The sequence below is a fragment of the Arvicanthis niloticus genome, chromosome 1 (assembly GCF_011762505.2).
Source record: "Arvicanthis niloticus isolate mArvNil1 chromosome 1, mArvNil1.pat.X, whole genome shotgun sequence".
Classification (NCBI taxonomy): domain Eukaryota; kingdom Metazoa; phylum Chordata; class Mammalia; order Rodentia; family Muridae; genus Arvicanthis; species Arvicanthis niloticus.
The window spans coordinates 137,393,184-137,400,195 of NC_047658.1; positions in this window are offsets into that span (position 1 = coordinate 137,393,184).

The following is a 7,012-nucleotide window of genomic DNA, read 5'->3' on the forward strand; positions in this document are numbered from 1 at the left end:
ATGGCAGGAAACAGACAGGCATGGCTGATCTGCAGGCAGCAGGATGAGGAATAGAGACTAGGCCTGACGTGGGTTTTTGAAACCTCAAAGCCCACTCCCCAGTAACACACCTCCTCTAACAAGGTCACACCTCCTCCAACATGGTCACACCTCCTCCAACAAGGCCATACCCCTAATCCTTCCCAAATAGTTCCAATAACTAGAGACCAAGCATTCAAACCTAAGAGCCTATGGGGGTCATTCTCATCTAAACCACCAAACCTCCTTTTCCTTTCCCTTCCCCATTTAATCCTCCCACTCCAGCCCCTACCTTGTCTTTTCATAACAATACATTGTATTTTTTTTTTCCTTGAAGGATCCTCTTCTCTCTTACCCCACCTGGTCCTTACTAAATAGCTAACTTCCGTGGTAATATAAATCCTAGCATGCATATCAAAGGTTTAAAAGCCTGTATCCACATATAGGAGAAAGCCTGCAGTATTTGTACTTTTAGGCTTGGGTTCACCACACTCAGGATGCTTTCTCCCCCCTCACCTTCAAATTTCATAGTTTCTTTTTTTAAACCGAGGAGTAATATTCTATTTTGTAAATGTACCACATTTTCATTATCCATCATTATCCATCAGTCATCCTGGCATCCGTGTGTTATCAGTTGATGGGCATCTAGGTTGCTCCCAGTTTCTGCCTATTATAATAAACTAGCAAAAAGCCCTGGATGGACAAGTGTCTCTGTAGTAGGATGTAGAGTCCTTTGGGTATATGCCCAAGTAGATCTATTCCTAGCTTCCCAATGACCTGCCACACTGATTTCCACAGGGACTGTACACTTTTGTGCTCCCACCACCAAGGAGTAAGTGTTCCCCTTCCTCACACCCTCTCCAACATCATCTGTCATTTGTGTTATGGATCTTCGTCATTCTGACAGGTGTGTGGTGGAGTCTCAGAGTCATTTGCATTTGCATTTCCCTGACTACTGATTTGAACATTTCTGTAACTGTCTCTCTGTTATACGTGTTTCATCTTTTGATAATTCTCTGATTAATTCTGTATCCCATTTTTAAAATTGGGTTATTTTACGAAACACAGTCTTTCTTTTGAAAATGATAGAGTTACTATAATTGTATCTCGCCATCTATTTAGACCTTCTCCATTAAAAGCAATTATCCCATAATAGTTTCTCCAGGGCAGGAATAATTCTCAGCTTTCCTACACAGTAATACCAATTTGGAAAGATAGGACAGGGGAGCAGATACAGATTACAAATGTGGACGTAGCTAAACTCAAGAGTGACTCAGCGTCAGAAGAGTTTACACTGCCATCTCGTGGAGCATGCAGGGAAAAGACATTTGTGCCCTTCAATATATTTTAACAAAGGGAACAATCTAGTCAACACAAATAGACCCCTCCATACTGGGAAAAAAAACTGGCTGGAATTTATAAAACTTTTTACTATACAGTGGGGCATAGTGGAAATACCACTGAATTAAAAGTCTAACCTATGAGTGCTAGCTTTGAGGTCCACTATTCCTAGCTACATGATTTTTAGATGAGTCCTGTTCCTTCTCTAAGCTTGTGAATATTTGTGAAATGAAGCAGCTACATTACACATTACATTAGTGTAATGAATCATCTGAAGCAACAGGTTTAGCACACTAAACCTGGTGCCATGGGATGTTTCCAGACTTTGAAACATCTGATTATAACAACAACAAATTCGGCGTATTACAAGTTCTGATGAACTTTGTTTTGCTAAAATATATGTATGAGTGTGCATGCGTGTGTGCATGTGTGTGTGCATGTGTGTGTGCATGTGTGTGCTTCCTGAGACACCCTGTAAATGTGCTTATTTCCATGGGATCTATAGAAATCAGGGAGTAAACAAATGCTCTCAGGCTACAGTTCTACAATCTCAGGATCCTGTGAATTTTGGGTAATGCCAATTTGTGTTTGCCAGTTTTACAGAGAGATGGCTGGGAGACCGTCTGCTGATGGGTGGATGCTATCTCTTGTTTTTCTCTTACTAAAACTCAAAAGGCTGCAATTGAACAGATGGTAATATTTGCCTGTTTTTCTTTCTTTTTTTTTTTTTTTTTAACTTGGCCAGAGGTGATTGGCCATCTGGAAATTCAATGTTTCTCAAAACAGTGTGCAAGGCTATAGGGGAGGTGCTGATACTAACATCTGGCTCTCTAATTGGTTCTTGGTTTAGTCAATAAAGGGGGGGCAATTGCTAGGTGGAAGGGACAGGTAGGACTTCTGGGTTCCCGGAGGAAAAAGAGATGTGGGGGAAGAGAAGGGGCTTTTTGGCCAGGCTTTGGAAGGAGAAAAATGAAACAATCATGTAAGATATGTGGAAGTTAGAACTAGCAGCCTCTGCCACCTGTGGATAGCCCAGGAAGTTGGCAGAGGCTGACTGATATAGGCTAGCTGATAAGTCTAGGGCAGGAGATTCTGTGCCCAACAATTGTGCTAGGTGACAAGTTCTAAAGTAATAAAGCTGTCTGAGTGATTTTCATCCACAGAGCAAAGGTGGAGGGGGGGAGGAGAGACAGAGACAGAGGGAGAGACGGAGGGAGGGATGGAGAGACAGAGACACAGAGAGAGACAGAGAGAGAGAGAGAGAGAGAGAGAGAGAGAGAGAGAGAGAGAGAGAGAGAGAGAGAGAGGGCATGATGGCTGGGCAAATGTAAGCTGAGAGGAACAAGTGGAAGCTAGGAGGGGCCAGAGCATGGACAGCAGCTCCAGGCAGCTCCAGGCTGGTGATCCCAGACAAAGGGTAAGCCCGGAAGAACAAAAAAAAAGCTGAGAGTGAACCAGTGCCCAGAGTGGGGCTGGTGGCAGCCCATCTGGAAGCTAACAGCTGGGACCACAGTCCTGGGCAAAGGCGGGAGCGTGTTTTTATTATTACATGCCGCACAGGGCCAACTGCGCCAGACTCATTTAGAGTGCCTCTTCAAGTGCATTCTTTAACTTCCCCCACTGCTAGTGCTAACATATCAGAACACAGCCCCTCAAGCAGCTGTCCGGCAGGGTCTTCAAGCATCTTGGGTGGCTGTTACAGATCCTAAAGTTTGAGAAGTATTTTTCATGTTCAGAATGGTGTAGCCCAGGCTAGCTTTAGACTCACTTGGTAGCCAAGGATGACCTTGAATCTGATCTTCCTGCCTCCACCTTCCGAGAACATGGACTAGAGGCACTGCCGTGTCTGACACAGTAGAGTTTTAGGGCAAAAGTGAAGCTGATCCACACCTACCAACATTCTACTATCCTTTCCTTCTAGCTCCTAACGTCTTCCTTAAAGAGAGAGTCTTTGCTCATTCCCATCTCAGAAGGAAAGAGAATCAGGCATGTGAAAGTGCTGGTAAAGTTTGGGTCTAAGATCTACAACGCCTAACACACTGTTTGAAACCGAATAAGATTTTAACATGCTAAGTCGTATTTGACAGCCATTCCTCTTATGCATAATTTATGCTTATGTAATTTATACATATACTTTATATCTAAAGTGGGTCTTATAAAACAAAGCTCAAATTCTTTCCCTTCTATGTTTCCATTATTAATGTTTCTGAGTATTTGTGGTCTGTGCCATAGCTACTGAAGATACAGTCCTCAGGACAGCAACAGCAGCTCTGCCTAGAAGGTTAGAAGCAGATTTTTTTACCTGGCTTGGTAGCTGACGCTTGTAACCCCAGCCTTTGAGTACTCAGTAGTAGAGACAAGAGGATCATGATTTGGGGCAGTATAGCAAGTTCCTGGCCAGTCTGGTATACACAGCAAGACACTATCTCAGAAAACCAACGACTAATGGTGTATGTAGCTCAATGGTAGAGTGTTCTGAAAGGCTTAGTGTTTGTTCACAGACACAGGGGAGAAAGATGGGAGGGAAGAATTCTGAGGATCTACATAAGGATGTAAATTATCTTCATTACATGAATATTGCTCCCAGGCTAATTACATATCTGTTAAAGTTTAGGAGACACCACTCTTCAACTGCTTTACAAATGTTAGCCATGATAGCTGAGAGGAGTTAACAGACAACAGTCCAGGTTACCTTACATGGATAGTTGGTTTTCAAAACATCAGAAGTCCACAAAATTGACGTTACAAGCATTTCTATATTAATGTTCATTTTGATTAGAGACCTGTCTGCTCCTGACAGCTTCCTGTCGTGGATTCTAAGAAGAAATTGAGCATCTTTGGAGATACTCCAGCTTTGGGGAGACAGACACTAAGCAAAAATTGCCTCTTTCCATCCACAAATTACTGTCAAGAAAAGGACACATTTGCAGAATAGTCGACTGATTATATCTGCCTAGACAGAGTAATCAGTCTTTAATAATTCTGCAGCACTAAGGTCTGTCAGATGATCCTGGGCCAGAAGGCTGACGATCAGATGCTCCAACGTTCGGTAGTATAGGGACTGTTCAGGTGTTCAGCAGTCTCTATAAATTGGCTAAGTTTTAGAAGCTATACTTTGTGCTTCCCATAATTTCAGTTAACTCAGTCATTCTGGATTTCTTGAAAACCTATAGTCTCATAGCCAATCCTGGCTATTCACTTTGAGAGAAAAGATCTTAGTGGATGGTCTTCATCTGACATTCATTCTAAAGCAAAAAAAAAAAAAAAAAAAAAAAGCCAGATTCAGAATTAAGTGTGTTAGTTAGGAGAGATGACAGAGGTTCTGGTTAGTCAACAAAATGATGGACTGGGTATTAGGACTATCTTGTACCTCACTGATACAAATAGGCATAATTATGCTCTAATTGTATTTAGAGAGAAAAGTTTTATTTTAACAGGAAGGGTGATATGTAGGAGGAGCTAAGGGGAAAGGAGTACCAAGAGGAAGAGATGGAGTAAGGAGAGAAGAAGAAGGAGAGGAGAAGCTAGGTAATGAGAGAGAGAGAGAAAGAGAGAGAAAGAGGAGGGGGCATGGAGGCAGATGTTTCCATGTCTCCACCAGTCAAAGATAGTTTATATATCTAGGTTGGGTATTGGGTTACACTTCTGACTGAGCATTACCAAACTTATAAAGCCGTTGATTAACATTTTTAAAAAATTGTATAAAAGGAAAAGGGGACATGGGATAGGAGTTTTCTAGGGAGGGGAAATGGGGAAAGGGGGTGGCATCTGAAATGTAAATAAAATATCCAATAAAAAAAATGTTAGCCATGAAATAATCACCCAGTGGCTGGAGCTAGGATTTCCTATGGACCTTAGGCTGGGCAGAGACTTCTATAAGCGCCCAACATTTCTAAGTTGAAAGCCTAGTTTGCAATGTGTTTGGAGGCAAGGCCTTACGGGGATCAGTTTTATGGTTTTCATGAAGGTATTGTCTCAGAATGAAATGCTCATCGTGTGTTTGAGGCTTAGTCCCCAGCTCTGGTGCACTATTGTGGGAAGTGTTAGCAAACCTAGGAGGAAGGATGTAGTAAGAGGAAGTGGGTTTCTGGTGCTATACCTTCAAACTGCATAACTTGACCTTGGTCCCTCCCTGGTCCTTCTTTTCTGTAAGGTAGCAGCCACCTCTACCACATGCTCCCACTACCTTGCTGTGCTCCCTTGCCTCAGGTTCCCCCAGGTTTGCTCACTGTGTTGAGAAGTTTGACTTACACGTGAGGTCCTGTGGTGAGGAAGAGATGCCAGAAGACTATGGCTATAGGAGGACATGAAGAGAAGGTAACAAGCCAGGAGAAAGGTCTTTACCATGAAGCAAACTTTCACCATCTTTATAGTTCATCTATAACTATAGCTGTTTAAGGAACCTTGAGAAGTGCCTGTTGTTTGAATCACACACTCTATGGTGCTTTATTATAGAAGTTTGAGCACTAAGCCAATTGCAAGGAACCATCCTCTTCAAACCACACTGTTCTTTCTCAAAAAAACATGGGGTGGAGTCTAATTCTCCTGTGGCCTGGGTAGAAAAGCTCAGAGGAAAACACAGAAGGGAAAGTGAAATGAGGAAGAGGGAAATTATTTTTAACAATCTATGTAGTTATCATAAAGGTTCTGCACCAAATGAAGTGCCTGTATGTGAACTTTGTGTGGAAAAAACTGAGAAATAGCTCAAATGAAGCATGAAATGCTCAAGACAAGGAAATACATAAATCAAGTTGAGTAGAACCAGACAAGGAGAACCATGAAAGGCCCAACCTAAAATGAGAAGGACTCTAGGACAAGTGGTGGCATCTTCCTAATTGGTGATTGGAGAATCCATCAGAGTCACCAACATAGATATTGTCTAACATTGTCATACATTATGATGTCATAGCTCACCCCCAAAATGTCACCACTGTCCGTGTCAGGGAAGCTGGAGTCTACTCGGGGAGTTGTCTAAATACATAGGCTACAATGTAAGCCTTGAGGCCTGAGAGAGATTGGTATATTTGGTCCACATGGAAAAGACAGTAGGATGAAAAATTATCTCCTTCCGGTCTGGGCCAGAGCACTGAGCAGATCTTGGGTGGCAGCTCTGCCCCCAATCTCTAAGAACCCAGAGGAAGCAGGGATCCGAGGTGCTCTAACTCAGGCAGTATCTTAGGTAAGCAGACAGCAAGGCACGCCCCAAACAGGGAGTAACTGGGTCCCACAAGGACCCAGGAAGTCACTCCCAGCCCAGAGCACTGATTCCTTCCAGTCTGAGCCCAGGAACTGAGCAGATCTTGGGTGGCAGCTCTGTCCCCAATCACAGAGAACCCAGAGGAAGCGGGGCTCCCAGGAACTCTAACCCTGGCAGTATCTTAGGTAAGCAGACAGCAACGTTCACCCCAAACAGGAAGTAACTGGGACCCACAAGGACCCAGGAAGTCACTGCCGGCCCAGAGCACTTGTTCCTTCTGGTCTGGGCGAGAGCACTGAGCAGACCTGGGGTGGCAGCTCTGCCCCCAATCTCTAAGAATCCAGAGGAAGCAGAGATCCCAGGTGCTCTAACCTGGGCAGCATCCTGTCTGTGCTTGAGCACTGAGCAGATTTTGGGCCCCAGCGCTTACCCTAGTAGTTACACCCACCCCACAAA